This window comes from Bubalus kerabau, chromosome 10, assembly GCF_029407905.1.
Source record: "Bubalus kerabau isolate K-KA32 ecotype Philippines breed swamp buffalo chromosome 10, PCC_UOA_SB_1v2, whole genome shotgun sequence".
NCBI classification, from domain to species: Eukaryota; Metazoa; Chordata; class Mammalia; order Artiodactyla; family Bovidae; genus Bubalus; species Bubalus kerabau.
Window position 1 is genome coordinate 95,609,061 of NC_073633.1, and position 22,212 is coordinate 95,631,272.

Sequence of the window (22,212 nt, forward strand, 5' to 3'; positions counted from 1 at the left end):
AATTCCTGGTGGTGCAGTGGTTAGGACTATGGTGATTTCACTGCTGGGAGTCTGGGTTCTTTCCCTGATTGGGGAACTAAGAGCCCACAAGCCAGGAAGCATGGAAAAAAAACAAAAAAAAAACAAAAAAAAACAAACCCAGAAAACAAAAAAAGGCCTATGGTATAGTCCTTGGGAATTAAAAGAGGGGAGATACTCAATGGTAAAAATACATTGGGCAGTTTTTTAATTTTGTTCCTGCCCTTAGGTAGTCACAGTGCATATTAGCAAATTAAAGGTTTTAAGAAGTCTTGTAGTATAAATATATTTTACATTTTATTTAACACAAGGTTTCTCAAATTCATTTGACCCGTCACTGGTATAATGTTCATTGATTTAACAGTTATTAATATTCAGCTCCTGGGAACACAATTTGGGAAATTCTATACAAGAAAAAAAAATGTGTAAACTAAATCAGGGGAATCCAGCTAAGTAATGGAGTACTTATTTACATTAATAAGTTATTTCAGTGTTTTATGCAGAGTTCCTTTTAATGTGAGTTTCTCAAGTGCATTAAAATAATATTTTTGGTGTTATTTAAAGCATTAATCACTTTTGAAAAGATAATAAATATGTTTTTAAAGGTTTAAACTTATAATTCCCACTCCTACCCTGTCTCCCATTCCAGCATTTCTGCTCTTCAGCATTTGATTTATAAGAGCTCAATTTATATTCAACTTTTCAGGACATTTCTTATGCCACATGAAAGATAGCATACCTATATTCATATAAGAAAGGGAGAAAAACTAGTTCTGAGTAACCAATATGTGACCATAGCGGAGAATAATAAGAGAAAATTAACTGGATAAAAGAGTCAAAAAACCTTTATTTCTGATGACTTGCTGTGAGATTTAGGCCAACAAATAACCTCCCTGATTTTTACTATATAATTAAAATGACTCTTACTTCCCGCCACCTGAAAGTGAATGATGTGGGCATTAAACATGGACAGAATTCTGACCTTTGAGTAACCCCTTCAGTGTGTTAAAAGAAAGTGTCCTCATTTCTATTTCCCACCAATGCTTTCATGTCCACGATCCTATTCATTAACCAGTTCTAATTTTATTCTGTTGTTTTCATGTCTGCTTCACTTTTTTCACTCTGTGTAGCCAAGATGCTGTCAATAATACTTGTGTTTTGATGAAAAGTCCGTTTGAGGAAAAATAATTGTTGGGGGTGGGGGAGGGGTGGAAAGCACTTCTTGGATCAAGAGACGAGTAAATACACTTAGTGGATCTTTAGTCCAGGGTTGATTTACTCAACCCTTACTGGAAAATAATTATGGGGCAAAGCGATTAGATGTGGACGTGTAAAGCTGTGATGAATGGCTGTGAGTAAGCATTATAGTCCTAATCACTATTTTCCCATGATAAATAAAACACCCTTTGATAAGACAAAGAATGACCAAAGATCAGCTGGAGTTTAGTCATCCAATTCTATTCATTCTTTTCTGTTCTGTAGAGATTTACCGTATTTAATTGCTATTTGAAATCCTCAAACACCAGCTCTTCTACAATAATGTCCCCTCTGAAATTTCCAATGGTTACAGGATTTTTTTATCTGGAAATTTACTGCATATATGGCCCAGCAAGAGAATAGTTGCATTTTATTGATATCCCCTCACAATACCATGAGAAAAATTGGGAAAGAAAAGCTGGCTGAAGCTGTGTGGCTCAGACGGTAAAGCGTCTGCCTACAAAGCGGGAGGCCTGGGTTCAATCCCTGGGTCGGGAAGATCCCCTAGAGAAGGAAATGGCAACCCACTCCAGTATCCTTGCCTGGAAAATCCCGTGGACGGAGGAGCTTGGTAGACTACAGTCAGTCTGTGGGGTCGCAAAGAGTCAGACACGACTGAGTGACTTCACTTTCACTTTCACTTTCTATAAACCTGAGATATCAACTTTCCAAATTAGTTTGAAATTCAGATATCACATGTATATGTCTGTACTCACCTCCACATTTCCACAAATTCATCCAAGAAAACATTCCACAATTTATTTCTAGACATTAAGTATGAAAGTAAGTAAAGTCGCTCAGTCATGCCCGACTCTTTGCAACTCTGTGGACAGTAGCCTACCAGGCTCCTCTGTCCGTGGGATTTTCCAGGCAAGAGTACTGGAGTGGATTTGCCATTTCCTTCTCCAGGGGATCTTCCCGACCCAGGGATCAAATCTGGGTCTCCAGCATTGCAGGCAGACGCTTTATGGTCTGAGCCACCAGGGAAGCCATTAGATATATAAATATCTACATAGTATGCTTGTGTATATATCTATGATGCATATGATTCATACATATGATTGTGAGATATGAAATATTATTCATAATTCGTTGGTGTGTGTTGCTGTTACTTTAATTTTTCTTTAATACACAAACTCTCAATATCTAAGCTTAGGAGAAAAAATTTAAATATATGAAAATGCTGTTTTTTCCATAAACATTCATAAGAGCGTTAAACTGTACATTAATTATTCCCCTCGGTGCAGAAATTATACTTACCTCATTGCCTGGAGGTTGCTTGTTATTAAAGTGTGTTAGATTTGTATAGCATAAAATGACATGAACTGAGATCCTCCCCACTCATTTATTTCTGATAAAAGTATTCACTGCTTGCAAACATGTACATATATTAAAAAAAAAAATTGTTCTTCCCTAATTATACTGTGTCGTGTCACAATTATACTGGGTCGTGTTGGAGTTGTTATTTTATTTTATTTTTTTTACTTGTAATGTTCTGTTAAACTTGGGAGGAGGCTTGAAAAATTAATTAAAAATGAACTTGTATCTCAGTATTTCCTTGCAGCCCAGGAATGCACAAGAGGGAAGAAGAATAGCAATGAATTGATTGGAGAAGAGGTGGCCACTGATTTTGCAAAAAGATTGAGGCTTGTTCACATTCTGTTTAGAATACTGTAAGGGCTTAAGAGCTGGGCTGTAGTGAGATTACAAGTTACAAATTGATGGTTGAAGATAACAGGGACGGTGAGAGCATGATAATAGTAAGTGGAAAGTATGTGGATTTAAATGCCACACAATCTGGAAAAATGCAAATGAATATGACCAAAGGGGAATGGGGAAAATCTGAGAGCCCATAAGTGGTAGGAGAGTGGTGGCTGCAGGGGTGGGCGACTCCCTTCCACCTCTCCTGACCTGGAGATGAAAAGCTACACTGGGCCTTCCCTTCATTCATTCATGCCACAGAGAAGAACACTGTCTATGTTGTAAACAAGGTCAAATTCCTGGCTACGCAGCCTACACAGTTGCATAGAGCTCTGAGCTTTTTTTAATACTCTGCTGTCACCATCTGGAAAGTTTCAATAATTTTTAAATCGTTTTCATTTTTGCACATGTTCATTTTACTGAGTGTTGTGAATTATATAAGCAGTTCTGGATGTGGACCTACTGAGAGTATAAATACTTTGATGAGTTATATACCAAATATATTAATCACTAAGTTATTTATTTATACATCTAATAGTGCATTTATTCATTCATACTTGCATATTAACATATTCTCCCATCCAGGAAATGAGGCATTGGTGGAGTAAAAGATCTATGTATAAGCCTGTGGGCCAGCAAAAAAGGTAAACGAAAAAAACAGATTACATCTAATAAGTATCTGTAATTGAAAGTCGCTTATGTTTCAGGGCCAAGAACTATGATAATATAAGTACTTATTTTATATATATATATATATGTATATATACATGTATATATGCAAATATATGTTGCTGTTTGTTGTTTAGTTGCTAAGTCATGCCCAACTCTTTTGCAAACCCAGGGACTGTAGCCCACCAGACTCCTCTGTCCAAGGAATTTCCTAAGCAAGAATACTGGAGGGGGTTGCCATTTTCTTCTCCAGGGGATCTTCCTGACCCAGGGATCAAACCTGTGTCTTCTGCATTGGCAAGTGGATTCTTTACCACTGATCCACGTGTATATATAATTAAATAAATGATAGATGCTAGTAAATATTAATGTATCTTATTCTCTTCCTTACAAAAATATAGCAATCTAAGTAATCAGTAGGTCTGGAAAGAGGCCAGGAATCTGCATTTTTAAACAAGTGCCCAGAGAGCTTCCGGTGCAGATGGTTTCCAGACAATCTTTCCAAACACTGAGTGAAAAGATCACTGTTGTTGTATTTCAAATACTTACTTGTAATTGGGAGAATTTGGTGACTTTTTTCTTTTGGTAGCCCTCGGCAGCAGTCTCAGAGGAAAAATGTTTAAACTAGAATTTCTCTGTATTATTTGGGCCCCTGTTCAAAATCACTATAAAGTATTTGCTTCTCCAAGCAATATGCTGTACACAATCCAGTCCCTATTGGATGCCAAGCCACTCCTTTTGTTTTGGTTTGTTTTAAATTATTTTTTTAATTAATTTATTTATTTTAATTGGAGGCTAATTACTTTATGATATTGTAGTGGTTTTTGCCATACATTGACATGAATCAGCTACGGGTGTACATATGTTCCCCATTCGGAAACCCCCCTCCCACCTCCCTCCCCACCCCATCCCTCAGGGTCATCCCAGTGCACCAGCCCTGAGGACCCTGTATCATGCATTGAACCTGGACCGGCGATCTGCTTCACACATGATAATATACATGTTTCAATGCTACCCTCTCAAATCATCCCATCCTTGCCTTCTCCCAGAGTCCAAAAGACTGTTCTTTACATCTGTATCTCTTTTGCTGTCTCACATATAGGGTCATTGTTACCATCTTTCTAAATTCCATATATATGTGTTAGTATACTATATTGGTGGTTTTTTTTCTGACTTACTTCACTCTGTATAATAGGCTCTAGTTTCATCCACCTCATTAGAACTGATTCAAATGCATTCTTTTTAATGGCTGAGTAATACTCCATTGTGTATATATATGTACCACAGCTTTCTTATCCATTCGTCTGCCGATGGACATCTGGTTGCTTCCATGTCCTAGCTATTGTAAACAGTGCTGCGATGAACATTGGGGTACACGTGTCTCTTTCGATTCTGGTTTCCTCGATGTGTATGCCCAGCAGTGGGATTGCTGGGTCGTATGGCAGTTCTATTTCCAGTTTTCAAGCCACTCCTTTTGTAAGATAGGGCACAAGTGCTGCTAACCAGATTAGGGGAAAGTACATTTTGGAAACAGCTTCTGGAAATGTGGTCTGTCGCCTACCCTGTTTCTTTGTTTCAGAGAATTACAACAGTATATTATTCAGGAGAATACTCATGGTCATTTAAACTTTTATTCTATTTTATTTTCCAAAGGAAAAAAACTCTGAGAAATTATTTTACTGAACTTATTGGAAATTTCTCTTCTCTTCATCCTCCTTTCTTCCATGCTTCTTTTTACATATTCTCAGCATTTCAGGGACTTCCTTAACTACTTCTGTTTATTCCATCAATTATTTATTGAGCACCCACTGTATCACTATCAGACTTCTCTGATAACTCAGTTGGTAAAGAATCCGGCTGCAATGCAGGACACCCCAGTTGGATTCCTGGGTCAAACAGATCTGCTGGAGAAGAGATAGGCTACCCATTCCAGTATTCTTCAGTTCAGTTCAGTTGCTCAGTCGACTCTTTGCGACCCCATGGACTGCAGCACACCAGGCATTCCTGTCCATCACCAACTCCTGGAGTTTGCTCAAACTCATGCCCATTGAGTTGGTGATGCCATCCAACCATCTCATCCTCTGTCATCCCCTTCTCCTGCCTTCAATCTTTCCCAGCATCAGGGTCTTTTCAAATGAGTCAGTTCTTCGCATCAGATGGTCAGAGTAGTGGAGTTTCAGCATCTGTCCTTCCAATGAATATTCAGGACTGATTTCCTTTAGGATGGACTGCTTGGATCTCCTTGCAGTTCAAGGGACTCTCAAGAGTCTTCTGCAAAACCACAGTTCAAAAGCATCAATTCTTTGGTGCTCAGCTTTCTTTATGGCCCAACTTTCACATCCGTACATGACTACTGGAAAAACTAGATTTGACTAGACAGCCCAGTGTTCTTGGGCTTCCCTTGTGGCTTAGCTGGTAAAAAACCCACCTGCAATGTGGGAGAGCTGGGTTCGATCCCTGGGTTGGGAAGATTCCCTGGAGAAGAGAAAGGCTACCCACTCCAGTATTATGGCCTGGAGAATTCCATGGGCTGTATAGTACATGGGGTGGCAAAGAGTCGGACATGACTGAGTGACTTTCACTTTTTCATATCATTTGTGCAAGACACTATAGGGGATATACATACATACATATATATATATTCATATTATATACATATAACATGTATATAAAACACTTAGTAAATGTTTTAATTTATTAACTGAGAGGCATGTGGTGCCAATCTTACCTTCTGACCCATGGCCAAAAGTGTGGATCCTATCCTCAAGGAGTGTGCTTCCCAGTACCTATATCTAAGCAACTATAATAAAAAATTAAAAACAATCAGTGAGATGTCAGTCATGGAATTTTTCAGAGGCGAGGAATCTTTAATCGGAGAAGCCTTCTTGGATGAAATTCTTTTTGATCTGGCCCTTGAAGGTTAAGAAATATTTATGTAGGTGAAGACACCCAAGAAAGGTCTTTAAAAACGTAGTAGGCATTCAGAGGTGAGAAGGTATGGGGTAAGCACTGGGAATATAAAGCTGTCAATTTGATTTTAAGTACCCAGGATATAAAAAGGAATACTAAATAATACAACAAGAAGAGGTAACAAAAGCTAAAATCGGGACAGTAAGAATAGGAATTAAAACTACCTCCAGATTTTCTTTTTCAATTTTGTCTCTGTAAGAATGGTATCCATCTAGGTTGACAATCATGTTTCTTCTTCTCCGTATGCAAATTTCTTCTCTATAGAAAAATTTACCCTCTTCTCTGTTGTCATGCTCTAGGTCCCAAAGAAGTTTCTCTCCGTGGTATTTTGAAAACCAGCATCTGTTGAGAATCGCTCACTAGGACACCCTGGTACATTCTGGGGTTTGTTTTCCATAGGCTCCCTAACTGCCTTGGCCTATTATTCACCTCCTAGACATTCAGTGGTTGCTGAAAGGCTTTTTGCTAAACTCAATATTGTTTTATTTTCTTCAACGTCCTTGATCAAGGCTGCAGGCAGCCTCTATGGTCTCTGGACCCTGGGCAAGAAAAAAATAAACTCAAAGTACATCAGTGAGAGATCATGGCCTTTTCCTCTGACAACTTTTTTGGCACCTTTGGCTGCCCTTTTATGTGCTTGTCATTGCTCTTCCTTACATCAATCTCTTAAGACATCCTTTTCCTCATGCTTGACATATTGATATTATCCTACCACAGATAAAACACAGAGCAATGTAATATGGGCAGGTGATGGAATTATTTGCAATGCACAGAAATCTCTGCTGATGTTTAATACTGGTGCAATATTGAACACATTACTTTCCCTGACAGGCATTTTCATTACACCCCTGCCATGCAGGTGGAGAATCTAAAAGTGAAATCTTGTTTCTCCCCACTGGATCCATGCAATAAAATTTAAAAGTGTGTGTGTGTGTGTATGTGTGTGTGTGTCTTTCTCTCTATATATTTATCTTTACAAAATACAGTCTATTGTTTAAACCACATTTAAATTTACTTGAGAAATGACACAAATCCCAGAGAACTTAGAGTAAAAAAATATCACTTTTTATTAGGCTAGTATTCATATGCTTGGTGGTGTCACATGGGCATATTTGGAGAAGCTTTCTCAGATGGGACAGACATTAGGAAGAGCCTGGTAAAAATCATGGAAGACCAACATCAATTTTTCCCTCCAGAGTGAGTTAATGTGGATCATGGTCTTATCAGAAAGAGAACCATGTGCAAGGTGGATGATAAAAAGGTTGTAGTCAAGAAAACAACAAAAAGTAGCATTTCTTGGTGATTTCTTGTGACCACAACTTTCATGCTTTACATTCACGTTTCAAAACTAAATCCTTGCAACAACCCTAAGAATTAGGTAGCTGACTATAACCTATTACCAATGAGAAAAACCCAGTCTGTAAGAGTCATATAACTGGTCCAAAGTAACACAACCATTGATACAAGCCCAGGTCTCTCTGACCACAAAGTTTAGGCTTTTAACTGATTGAAATTCTATGTCCTCAAGAAGTAAAGCCCAGATCCTAGAGGACTGGCTAAAGAAATATGCCATGCCAGTCAGCAGGAACACTGGCAGTTCCAATTCCAGTTGCAATTCTAATGCAATTTTCTCTTAGTTCTCTGTTTTTCCTCTTCCAGTCTTCTAATGAAGCAGAATATCTGAGGGCATTGCCTCCTTCAATTTCATCAGGCAAGTCTAGCAGAGACTTATGCAACCAAAGTATCCAAATCCTTTTGCAGCCTTGGTCTGGAAGGAAGACTCTTCTAAGATGTAATTTGTGGTTAATTTACTATGTTCTTTCTCAACTGGGACCATAATAGTGGAAACTATCTTATAATGGCTTTTACAATGGATATCCTCATATCCACACTTGAGAATTGTACCATTAATGTATAGGAATTTGAGAGTTCTTTGCTCCCATAATTTATTAAGAAAGAAAAATAAGAATTTTAGTTGACATTGTAGTTCAATTTCCAAGTCGTCTCCGACTTGCTGTGACCCCATGAACTGAAGCACAACTTCCCTGTCCTTTACTAGCTTCCTGAGTTTGCTCAAACTCATGCCCATTAGGTGGGATGCCATCCAACCGTCTCATTTTCTGTCATCCCTTCTCCTCCTGCTTTCTATCTTTCTCAGCATCAGGATCTTTTCCAGTGAGTCAGCTCTTTGCATCAGGTGGCCAAAGTATTGGAGCTTCAGCTTCAGCCTCAGTCCTTCCAATGAATATTCAGGACTGATTTCCTTTAGGATGGACTGGTTTGTTCTTGCTATCCAAGAGGACTGTTAGAATCTTCTCCAGCACCACAGTTTGAAAGCATCAGTTCTTTCATGCTCAGCCAATTTGTTTAGCTGCCCTTTCAACTTAGAAGTTGAGACATTAGTCTTTTCTATGTTTCAGGTGACAAAATGAGACAGTGCATTTATACATTAATTTAGCAAACACTTTTGATAACCTCCCATATACTAGAAATTGTATAGATCTGGGAGATAAATACAATGGAATACAATATAAAAGTTCAGATTCTTTACCCTGAAGCATTTTGGAATCTAGTGGGGGAAGCAAAAACAATGACACAGTCTGTAATACATCATGTCAAGTGCGGTGATAGAGGTGTAAGCGGAATATGAGTAAAGCAGGTGACTAACTGGTTCAGCTGGATTTGAGAGGTGGGGATTCCTGGAGGATGTGATCCCGGGGCAGAGTATGAACTAAGAGCATGACCTACACAAAATTTACCTTTTATTTGAGGGTATACTGTGTGTTGAACTGAATGCTAAGTGCTTTATGTGCATTGTCAAAATCAATCCTTTCTTGGAAACCCCACAATGGAATGTGTACTATCATCACCTTTTATCATCTTTGCAGATAGCAAGGCAGAGGCTTGAACACATGTTCTCTGGCTTCAGATCTCAGCTCTTCACAAAGATGCCATGCTACCATTAACTTTGGCATGTCACCTTGGAATATCTTCAAGGAAAGCTAGTTCTTCTTAGAGTCAATAATCATTCTTGCCCTCAGGCAATAAGTTTGGTTTTACTTTTATGAGTTTCCTTTCTGAAATGGAAGTTAATGGTTTAGGTAGAAAACCTACAGATATCAGCTTTGCTATTAGCAGGTCAGCCCCAAGGTCTAGGCATCCTGTGTACATATACACAGTGTTCTGTATTAGACACCGCACACTTCTCCAATGTGGCTTTATATTGGGCAGATAACACATGACCACAGCCAGAACCCTCTCCACCCTATGGCCCTTGGCATCTCAAAGGGGCCCAGCAGCGAAATTACTTTGCCTGCCAGTGTGGTGCTTTTCTTAAGACAGGCGTTTTCTTTTATATCCTGGAGACAAAATAACATTTTCTCTCATTAACCTACCAGAGCCTTATGGAAATTCTGGGAAGTCAAGTTCAGTCTCATAATGCATGCATATTATTTATCTTGAATGCTGAAAATTTGGCATATTGGGGGGGTGACAAGGTTAGGTAGATTTATTAGCATCCTGTCTGGAAATTTCCCATGAGCTGTAGAGGTTTATCAAAAAATTCAGTGTAATTGATGGGAGCAAGTTGGAGTAATTCTTAGCAGAGCCACACTGGCTCTGTTCACACCTTTCCTTTACAGACAACAAAATGTACCAAGTAGAGAGCTCATTAAGAAGACCTTCCTGTAAACACACTCTTTGCACTGGGTTTCTTTCCTTTTCCTTTATTTCATATAATTATTTCAGTTACTTGAGAACATGTATGCGCATATTGGAAGCATTACTGAGTAGGCAATGATTTTTACTCATTTGTATGTATCTTTTGACTCTCCAAGGGAAAGCTTATACTCCAGGGGATAAGGATTAACGGGAAGCTGGTATCTATCTTGTGTTTCACTCTGCTTTCACTAAAGGATTAGGGGTTTCAACCATTGGGTCTAAAAGCCATCAAGGCAGAGATATAATAGTGGGATGAGGTTTCCTTTGAATTAGGACACTTGGGTCCCCATCTCTGATCTCCAGCTTGCCAGCTTTTTGGGCCCTGGGCCAGTTATTTAAACTTGCTGAGCTTTGTTTTCCTAGTTTGAAAAGTGAGGTTAATGATACCCGTCTCACAGGGTTCCTCATAAATATTAAATGAAATGAGAAATGTCACTGTTACTTGACCTGAGTATCTTTCAGTTTCTAGTTCAAGTACCATCTCCCTTGCAAAGCCTTTCCTGATGTGCCCAAGAAAGAACAGCCACCATTTATTGAGAAGTTATGAGGTTGCCATACACTGTGCAACACGATTTGCATGCTCTGTATCACTGAGTCCTTGGGATTGAGAGATAGGGAGAGAGACTGTGGAAAAAAGGGAGAGAAAAACAAACCCGGAGCACAAGGTTTGGGGGTGAGCTTGGCCAAGCTGTCTGTCTTTTCTAAACTTCACTTTCCTTATCAATAGGGCAATAAATAATAAAACCCATCTCTTACCTCTAATTGATGCTTTTGAACTGTGGTGTTGGAGAAGACTCTTGAGAGTCCCTTGGACTGCAAGGAGATCCAACCAGTCCATCCTAAATGAAATCAGTCCTGAATATTCATTGGAAGGACTGAAGCTGAAACTCCACTACTTTGGCCACCTGATGCGAAGAACTGACTCATTTGAAAAGACCCTGATGCTGGGAAAGATTAAAGGTGGGAGGAGAAGGGAACGACAAAGGATGAGATGGTTGGATGGCATCACTGACTCGATGGACATGAGTTTGAGTAAACTCCGGGGGTTCGTGATGGACAGGGAGGCCTGGTGTGCTGCAGTCCATGGGGTCACAAAGAGTCAGACACGACTGAGCAACTGTACTGAACTGAACTGAACTTATGTATTTGACTAAATGAGATGATTTCTATTACATGCTTCCCACAATGCATGTGATAGAAATCATTGAAAGATGATTGAAAGATGCTCAGAAATCACTGGGCACATGACAGACTCTTAATAATAGAATCTAATATTAATTGTTCCTGATGACAAGTTCTGTTTTTGTTATAAGCATACCTAGCACATTTTGTGTCCCAGATTCCATCCTCCAGTTATCATTGTTCATTTCAATTTCTACCTCCTCTGCTAGTCTTTGAGAAAATCAGAGTCCATGGTTTTTCATCTCTGGATAGAGTCCATCATATAAAAGCACATGTTATTTTTAATGAGAAAAAAAAAAGTAAGGAGAGAATGAAGGAAAAAAGAATATAGTAATGTGCTTGATAAAGTGTCAGAAGCTCCACAGGGTGGTAAACTAGCAAACATTACAAGAGTAGCAAGTCAACTTAAGTTACAGCCAGAATTTTCATCAAGTTGCAGTTCCTATTGCAAACTCACAGTTCTGCCTCTGAAAGCATTTCCCCAAAGACAAACAAACGAACATGTTCACACATTATAGTGTGTGAATTTTAATCTATTTCCCTCATCTCTTTTTTCCAACAGGAGGAATTGATACTCTAAGGGAGGCTTTCCACAAAGTAGCATCTTCCCCTGGCTGGGAAGACCTACTATGGAAGGTTCTGCAGATGAAAGGGTTTGATCAGTTTTAAGAAAGTGGGCTTGTTGCAATAGCCAACATTGCAGAGTGAGTTGAATTGCTTCCATTCCTGTTTAGGCTAAAACAGTTTGGCCTAGCCAAGGATGATTTTGGCCTGGGAAGCTCAGATTTCTAATCCAGCCTGATTGGCCTATTCTCAGTTTCAGAATTTCCCACATGTTTTCTTTCACTTAGGGAGTTTTTTTTTTTCAAGGAGCCAAATGAAATACCCTCGTGAGAGTGTTTTATACTAGTGGTTGTGATATCAACTCTGAGACTCTTACATGCCCTATGCCTGGGACACCCACCTGTCAAACAGCCTTGTCTTCGGCTTTGTGCTCAGTTGCTCAGTAATGTCTGACTCTTGCAACCCTATGTACTGTAGCCCACCAGGCTTCTTTGTCCATGGGATTCTCCAGGCAAGAATACTGGAGTGGGTTGCCATTTCCTCCTCCAGGGGATCTTCCAATCCAGGGATCGAACTCGCATCTTCTGCACTGGCAGGCGGATTCTTTACCACTGAGCCACCAGGAAACCCCACGTGTTATATGCTGCTATTTAATTATAGTCTCTCTTTTGCAACTCTTCCACACTTTCTGCTTTAAACCTTTCCCATCCTCTGCTACTTAAATATCTTTACTCCCAATGGAAGACAAATTATAAAAGACTTACAGCTTCTGGACCGTAAGAAAAATTCTGCTTCTAAGTCCTGAGATCTTATTTCACACTTCCAGCATTCTGTTCAGTTCAGTACAGTCACTCAGTCATGTCCAACTCTTTGCGACCCCATGAATCGCAGCACGCCAGGCCTCCCTGTCCATCACGAACTCCCGGAGTTTACTCAAACTCATGTCCATAGAGTCAGTGATGCCATCCAGCCATCTCATCCTCTGTTGTCCCCTTCTCCTCCTGCCCCCAATCCTTCCCAGCATCAGGGTCTTTTCCAGTGAGTCTACTCTTTGCATGAGGTGGCCAAAGTATTGGAGTTTCAGCTTTAGCATCAGTCCTTCCAATGAACACCCAGGACTGATCTCCTTTAGGATGGACTGGTTGGATCTCCTTGCAGTCCAAGGGACTCTCAAGAGTCTTCTCCAACACCACAGTTCAAAAGCATCAATTCTTCGGTGCTTCTAGCATTAAATTTCCCTAAATCAAAAAGAGGTTAAGAAAAAAATTGCAAAATCTCTATTGCCCTACTAACAGGCAGTAATAGAACAATCTGTGTCCCCATTTCTCAAGTCCACTTTCTTAAAATTAATCAAATCCTTTCATCTACAAAACCTTCCACAGAAGGGTTTTTTTTTCCCTGCAAAGAAAACAGCAAGTCCCCCCAACACACACACACATATCCTATTCAACAGAAAACGATCACCCTATTTTTTCAATTTCAAAAATAAATATTTTTCCCTTCTAACTTTCCCAGTCTTATTTTAAAATAGAAATAGCCAAGAGCTAGAGAGTTGCCTTATTCTTTACCCCTGAACCCATTTTCCACTCCTTTTTCATCTATGCATATTTTTCTCTGAAGTTTTGTTTATGTAAATAAGCTTCTTTTCTATTTTAACATGCACTTATATTGCTCTCCAGGCTTATGTCCTCAACTCTGAAAGAACTTGGGGATTTTTCTACCTCTGTTATTCTGTATTACAGTGCCTTAAGTTGTGTGTGTGTGTGTGTGTGTGTTTATTGGCCTTTATGAAAAACATTCCAAGTTCATGTTTCACCACTTGTCACCAACCCTGCCCCCTTATAGCCTGTGATATTTTTCATGTTTATGACGTAGCCCAGCCCCAGAGAAAACTTTCTAAAGTCCACGTATGATCAATATCTTCCCTCACGTAAAACCCTCCTTGTGACTCTTCAGTGACCACAGGTTGAAATACAGACACTTTATCACTCACAAGGTTCATCATGGTCTGCTATCTCTCTCCCATTCCAGCAGCATCCTTTCCAGGCCCTCATGCAGAGTCCAGCCATCCTGCGTAACTCAGAGGTCTTTGAGGACCATAATAGAGTTGGAACTTTTCATATGTGTACAATAAGTAACCACCAGAAGATTTTGTCCAGGGAGCTGAAATTATGTGAGCTGTGCCTTAGGAAGATTTCTCTGGGGAAACTGTATAGCAGGCCCTGTTCAAAAACAAACAAACAAAAAATGTTGGCAGCTAATAGCTGCATTGGTACGCTGTTATATTTGTTCAGACAAAGAGGTATTGAAGGACTGAACCAGGCTCTGCGAATGAGGCTACCAAGGAATGACTTTAAAGTTTTGAGCCAGAGTAGATGGAAAAATAATGTCATTAATTAAGGTATGGACCTCATAGTGTGTTTGGGGTAAAGTGAGGGACATGGGAAGTAATGAAAATGGTGAGTTTCAGTCATCTGTAGAAAGAGTTGGTTATAATAGTTGGTTATAGCTCAGGTTTTGGATGGAATTAGAAAGTATAAATGGGTTTCCCAGGTAGCACTAGTGGTAAAGAACCCACCTGCCAATGCAGGAGATGTAAGAGACGCCGGTTCGATCCCTGGGTAGGGAAGATCCCCTGGAGAAGGTCATGGTGACCCACTCCAGTATTCTTGCCTAGAGAATCCCGTGGACAGAGGAGCCTGGCGGGTCACAAAGAATCAGACATGACTGAAGTAACTTAGCACAAACACACAAGCACAGAGATCCTCTGCTTAGAGGCAGTAGCTGAATTCATGGGTTGGTTCACATGAGATCATTAAGGGACAGAGTATGGAACAGTATTACTGAGGATAGAGTCTTGGTGGGGGGCACATTTTTAAGCTGTAGGTGATAGAAGACGAACCGAAGAAAAGTTCAAGAAGGAGAAATTGTCAGGTTCATTGAACCATTGCCCTCATTTTTTCCCTGTCTGAGAATACCCTTATGTAGAATTTATAATAGTAACCAATCCCTTCCACCAAAATAAGAGCTATGTATTTCGCCTGAAATTACATGTCCTATTGTATTAACCAAAGGTCTTGCCCACTAGGGAAGGTAAATCAGATGCCTCCAACTCCACCTCTTTGAATGGGATGCCTCTGGATGTCAAGGTGATTGGCATAACACTAATGCATAAAAGCCAGAAATTGAGTTTATCATCCACAATCTTAATAGAGCATCCTCCTCAGGAGGAAACCCTTCTCACTTATCAGGCTTAGAAGTGAAATCTATTTGCTTTTCATTTGTTTTTCACCCTATCTGTTTTTGTCATTGTCCTTTTTTAATTACTGGAGATATTTATATGGAAAACAAGAATCCTTTTTTTTTTTTTTTTAATTTCTGTAAGATCTTGTGGTTGATGTCTTGTTTCCTCCCATCGCACCAGTTATTTAAGCCACAGTAGAATCTCCTTTTCACATGTATGGTTTCCTGAAGGTCAGTGTGAAGGAGATTAGATGTTAAGAAAGCGGCTGTTGTTCAGTTGCTGTGTCCTGTCTGACTCCTTGCGACCCCATGGACTGCAGCACCCCTGGCTTCCCTGTCCTTCACTGTCTACGAGAGTGGCAGATGAATAGAAACAGGATATGTGAATGTGTGTGAATGGAGACACGGGGTCCAGGGATGGAGATTGGTGGGTGGCCAGGGATAACACGTTTGGAATTGTTTCAGATCTAAGAGAAAGTTGAAAGAGTTTCAGAGGGAATTTGAAAAGTCAGATAGTTCAAAAGTAATTCTGAAAGAAGTGAGTGAGACCTCCAGATCAGTGACAAACACAGTAGAGGATTAGGAGCTGGTGAAGTCAGAAATAAGATTGTTCTACTGGCTCGTGGGGCTGGAACGCACCTTTCTGCTCTAGGAAAATGAGCCTCCCACTTGGAATACATTCGGAGAACTTTTTATTGAGAAAATGTTCAGAATGCACCTCAAGAGTTGCCCAGCCCCATCCACTGATTTACATGGAACCCATGGGGTTTAGTCACATAGCGATTGGTCTGAAGAGTGGAAGGCCCCCAAGGAACTCAGACCAAAAGGAGAAAAGTCGGGGTCCTAAGGGAGACTCACCCATCAACTAGACTAAATAGCATGACTAGGGTGTTGAGAAAAGGAAGTAGCTCCAGGTCAAGTTTGAAGCTGATGCTAAATATACATCCTTAGATCTTCTTTCCCTGCATTGTCTGTGGGTTTTGGGAAAGAGAGAGTTTGCAAAGGAGGGAGTGTGTCACTCAGGGCTTTTCTGTTGTTCCATGGGAGAGGCCTCCAAAAGTGCTATATCCTGACAAGAGGAAGATATTCAGGACTTCCCTCGTGAAGAAGACTCAGTTAAGACTGAGTTAAGACTCAGTGCTTCCACTGCTGGGAATGCAGGTTTGATCCCTGGTAGGGGATTTAAGATCCCACATGTTGTGTGGTGTGGCCAAAAAAAAAAAAAAAGAGGACGCTATTCTGCCACTGGCTGCAGACAGACAAGGGCCCTAGAAGGCAGTCGTCTAACATGGTTGTCAGCTCCACTGGAACCAGAGTAAAGGCTATCAAGGACATATTCAAGGACACACGTGGCCTTTAGCGCATGAGGCTGAAAATCTGATAGATGTAAACTCTTCTCCCACCTAGAAATTTCTACAGAAAATAAGTGGCATGGGCATAGGAACCAGGGGCAAGGCTAGACTTCCTGCTAATCAAGAAAATGTGTGTTCAAAATATATTGGAACAAATTAGGGGGTTCCTCTAAGCGGGTTCATTGCTAACTTCATGGCAAGCCCATGGGCTTGCTCTTACTTGGTCAGCATAAGGTCGTGCAAAAAAAAAAAAAAATTGTCACACAAACGAATCCATTCCACATTTCTATTCTATGGTTTAAAATTCAGTGGGCCCCAGCCTTTTTGGCACCAGGGACCAGTTTCATGGAAGATGATTATTCTATGGACCAGGGCAGGGAGAAAGTTTCAGGATGATTCAAGGACATTACGAATATTATGCACTTTATTTGTATTATTATTACATCAGCTCCACCTTAGGTCATCAGGCAGTAGATGCTGGAGGTTGAGGACCCCTGATCTAAATTATTTTATTCTTGGCCTCCCCTCTGCCTATTGGCAAGAAGGGGAAAGACTGAGAGTCTTGTCTGTCTCCCATAGCACCCTGGGTACAACCTGATGGCCTTTCCAAAAGTGCCCATGTCCTCCTTGGGGAAGAGGCCAGCAGATCAGCCCATGCAAGAAGGCATGCCGGGCACTAGAGCCCCTCCAGTCTGTTGTCAGTCCTAGCTGGTGCTGAGGACTGTGTGTCAGAAACTCACTTTCAGCAATCTGTTATCTGTTAACAACAGCCAAAAGAGCAATTGGTCTCAAGCAATGAAGAAAATCAGCTCATTTGTAAAGACTGTTACTTAATGAGGCTCCTTGGTGACTCTTCAAAGATGATTTTAGACGTTGAATAGGGATATTTCACCTCCTCACTGTGCCTTGCAGGCTCCAGGGGAAGAGAAGGGAGATGTTAAGCGTGTTTCTTTGTTTCCTTTACAGGAGCTTTAATCAATTTTGTTGGAGTGGTGCTGGACAGGTGACAAGCACGCAGGCAGGCCAGGGAGGAGGCTGCCTAGGATCAAGGAACTGTTGCCTTCCAGGGAGGGTTCATTACCATGCTGACCTCAGACCACTTTAGCTGCAATCGGCTGAAGGGAAAAGAAAGAAATGACGTGAAGGAGCAAAAAAAAAAAAATCATCTTGCACTGCAGGCTTCAGAGGGAAACCCCAGTGAAAAACTTGCTAGTGCTTTGGGAGGAACTTTTCTTCTTTATTGTCTAACAGATGTCTCTTTGATTCCTCTTCATTCACTTTTCCACATCATTCATGTTTTACCTGCTTTTATTTGGCAGTTTTTACCTCTGCTTTCAAAAGCCTCACAAGGGCAATATTGATTTAAGATCGTCTAATTGAGAAGGAATGGCATTCTCCTTTGACGACAGGCCATTTAAAGATACAACTCAATTATTTCTTCTTTCAAGACTTCCAGGATTCCCTAACACTATGGTGAAATGGAACTCTTCCTCAGTCCTCCTAAATGCATTGCATAGAAATGATCCCAAAGTCAGAAAGTGACCCAGACCATCTGGTTCAATTCTGTTCCTTGCCTCCATAATGCTGGAAATAATTTTTTTTTTTTCTAGCATTCAAGATGTACTCTGGACCTTCTCCACAAGCCTGATCATCCTGGCAGCAGGGAATCCCAGCTAATAATAGCTGATACATTCAGATCACTGACCATGCCAGGTGTGTTACAGGTAGTGATTAAGAGAGAGATTAGAGGAGGGTTCCCTGGAGGAGGGCATGGCAACCCATGCCAGTATTATTGCCTGGAGAATCCCCATGGATAGAGGATACTGGTGGGCTGCAGTTCATGGGGTCGCAAAGAGTCGGACATGACTGAGCAACTAAGCACAGCACAGCACATGGTACAAACGAAGAATGTGATGTCTAAAGCAGAGACCCTGGGCTCAGATCCTGCCTTTTAATCCCTGTGTGACAGTAGCCAAGTTACCTTGCCTTTCTAAGCCACAGTTTTCTCTTTTGTAAAATAGGGGTAATTGTAGCTGTTGTAAGTTGTCAGGGTTAAATGAAATCATCTAAGTTAGAACACTTATCAATAGCTAGCATGTAATTTAAAAAATAAATTATTATTATTATTCTTACTATCCATTGCATGTATGTGTGCGTGCTAAGTTGTTTCAGACATGTCTGACTCTTTGCGACCCCGTGAACTGTATCCCACCAGGCTGCTCTGTCCATGGGATTCTCCAGGCAATAATACTGGAGTGGGTTGCCATGTCCTCCTCCAGGAGACCTTCCCAACCTAGGGATCAAACCTGTATCTGTTATTACTATCCATTGTTTATCTGCAAATACTTAAGTGTAATTTTCAATACTGTGTTGTAATGGCAAGGATCTTAGACTCTGCATTTGGTACACAGTATAGCTGGTGGCTGGAGACCAATGGGATGATAATAGCTGGGCACATTTTCTTCTTCAGACAATGGGTTTCAGATCTCTACTCGAGAAACTGATTGGCACTGTTATCTTAGATCGGTATCCTCTATTCCTCTTATTTGAAGCAGAGAATATCAGATTTCCCTAATTGTGAGCTTTTGTGGAATCTAGGATTGAATATTTGCCCTGGAGAACCTGAGGACCATGAAACTAGAGAGTATATAATAACCCCATCCTCCTTCTTGGAAAAGGGAAGGACAAAAAGCCTTATCTCAAGAGTGCTTGAGGCGGAATACTTAGTTTATACATATATTAAATGCATTTTTTTTCCTGTGTATCCCATCCATCTCTGTTTCTCCCTGTCTTTCTGTGTCATCTGTGTCTGTCTCTCTCATACACACTTCTCAGCACAGTTCTTCTACCTGAAGGAATGTTAGGAAAAATGATAGAATTTGATCTTATAAAATAAGGTCAAATAATTTTGACTTTATAAAATACTGTGGGTTGTTCCAAGGCAAGGTAAAAGTGCTCAAACTCTCGGAGTTGTTTTATCAGCGCTATTCCTAATAACAACGACTGTTTCCATGAGTCAAGAGTGGGTACCACCACTTTCTGTGATAACACTTAGGAGACTGTTAGCAGTTACACCGAACTCCCCCAGGCTGCCAGCTCCGAACAAAGTCCCCAGCGCCATTTCCGGTGGTAGAGCGCCCCCTAGCACTTAATTCTCTTAAGCTGCAAATGGTCTTCCCTTGGAAGAGTTGCAGCAAAGAAATGGGTGGACTTTTATCAAAAAATATTTAAAGCTCCTGTCTGTGTGTGTGTGTGTGAGAGAGAGAGAGAGAGAGAGAGAGAGAGAGAGAGAGAACCACTGAGGCTGCCTGATTGACTTTAGGGTTATGAAGTTCACATCTTAGTTTATTGCTAAAATGAAGAGGTTTTGGCAGCTGTCTGCTTGGAATTTAATTTGGGTGGCCCACCTTGGCTTTAGATCAAAGCATCTGCATGTCTGGGAGGAAGGTGGTAGGCTCAGGCAGCAGAATATAGGAGCACATCCCTTCAACCTCTCTCCGAAGGCAGGGAGGGCGAGAGGGAGGTGTGAGATATTTTAAAAATAAGACACGCTGTTAAATTCCCTGCCAACCTCCGTTCATGCTGAGTAGAGTGTAAGTAACAAGTATCAGATAATTCCTCCAGATGTCAGCTATTTAAAGAGGCACGTGACTGCAGTTCCATGGTCGGCAACTGTCTTTCTCAGCCCTGGTAACCGTCATGGAGGTGGTGATGGTAGTGATGGCTGGTACTGGAGGTGGGGACCTACCTTCAAGAAACTTCTGTCGACGGCAAGTGCATGAGAGAATGTGTTTGTGTATTTGGGAAATAAAAAAGTTAGACAGGAGAAGAAATGACTGAATAAATAACTCCAGAAGGCCATCATATCAAACTTAATTCAAGTAACATCTGATTTTTAAGTATGAAGCAAGAGGAACATCAGGAAACACCTCCCACCCATAGAAATTATTTTATTATCCTGGAGAAATTGACTTATAGGCAAAGAAATTATACAATGAAATGAAGGATTCTTCAAATTCAATTTTAAACTTTTCCTATGGTTTTACCTAAAGCAAACAGCCTGAAAACAGGCAGCATGAGACTTGTTTTCTTCTATAATATTCTGAATCCCAGTGGTTAAGGACTTTTTTAGAGAAAGTAAGTTGATCTATGTAAGATATTGATGGTAATGATTAGAGTAAAGAAATATGATCCGTTTTGTTTCTTGTTTTCAGAATGTGTAGCATTGGTGTTTTAATCTTTACTATAGAAAATGCCTGCTCCCCTCCATACGCTCTTGTGGTGTTTCCTTACCACATTCATGCTTAAAACTTTCTGCAGAAGGTTATAATTTAAAAAAAAAAAAAAGAAAAACATCAACAATCTGTTCTTCAGTTTCTATGAATTCAGACAATTTTTTTTTTCTTAATTCATATCTGAGCTCTGTTCTTTCATCTTCTGGAACTCCTGTAGTTATTGAGTTTTATCATTTGAGGATTAGATCTTCTGGTTTTGTGTGGAAATAAAATAAGCTCGCTTCAGCTCTTGGCTTATTGTTGGTGGCAAATTTACTTAACGAGTCCTTCCTTTCTCTTTGGAGATGACATTCACGCAAATCACCCTACTTACTACCTTGCATGAATCAGACACCCAAATAAACAGGTAGTCTTAGAAAAGGTAGATGTGTCTTTGAGCAAAGGTAGCATTTCCAGCAAAGAATATTTGGTATTTTTCTTCAACTCTCATATCTCTCTCTTCTGAGGAGCAAAATGGAGGTGTCTTTTGGTCATATCAAGCACAGGGGGATCAGATGTCCTTCAAACAAATTGACTTGGAAAGAGACTATGGTCAAGGGTTTTGCTTTTTTTTTTTTCCCCTTGCCTTTTGTTTTCTGGATTCTTCTGCAGGCATCCCAGGTTGACACATTTGCAGAAAGAGATAAGAAGCAACCAAACAGAGGAGAAGCACAACCTGTGTGACAGCTTGTGCGTGGTCCCACTGTCCTGTCTTTAGTTAGCCCCTTGGTGGGCCGGAGAGACTGATCTTTTGTGGATGAAGTTAAACAAAAACACTGTGTGTCAAAAGGAAGGGCCTTCCTTATCTGCTGTTTCCAGTGATAGGAGAGGAGGTGTTGGTTTTTCTTCCAAGCTCTACTCCAGCCTGTCTTCCTCCCTTCAGAGCCACATTGTCACACACAAAGCTGCTGTCTTTCAGAGGAAAGCTGTTCTGCTGTCCGCCCTTGCAGCTTCTCTCCTGTTTCCCTAAGACCCTTTCTCTGCAGAGATCATCATTCTTTTTCTCACATCAATAGTAATGGTTCAGTTTTTCCTATGTATATATAATTTTTTTTTTCCACTTCAACTTGGAGTCATAATATTGAATGAGCCTGAGATTGATATCCTGGGGTCTTTTGGATGGAGTGGGGTGCTATCGTCAGCATATTCCACAGAAAGGTTAGAACTTGGTAAGAAAGTCTGTTTTCTTCTCCTATTCATTCTTATCCAGCCTTCTCTTTCCCTGACCATGGTGTGAAGAATGGCATTTAATCAAATGTTCA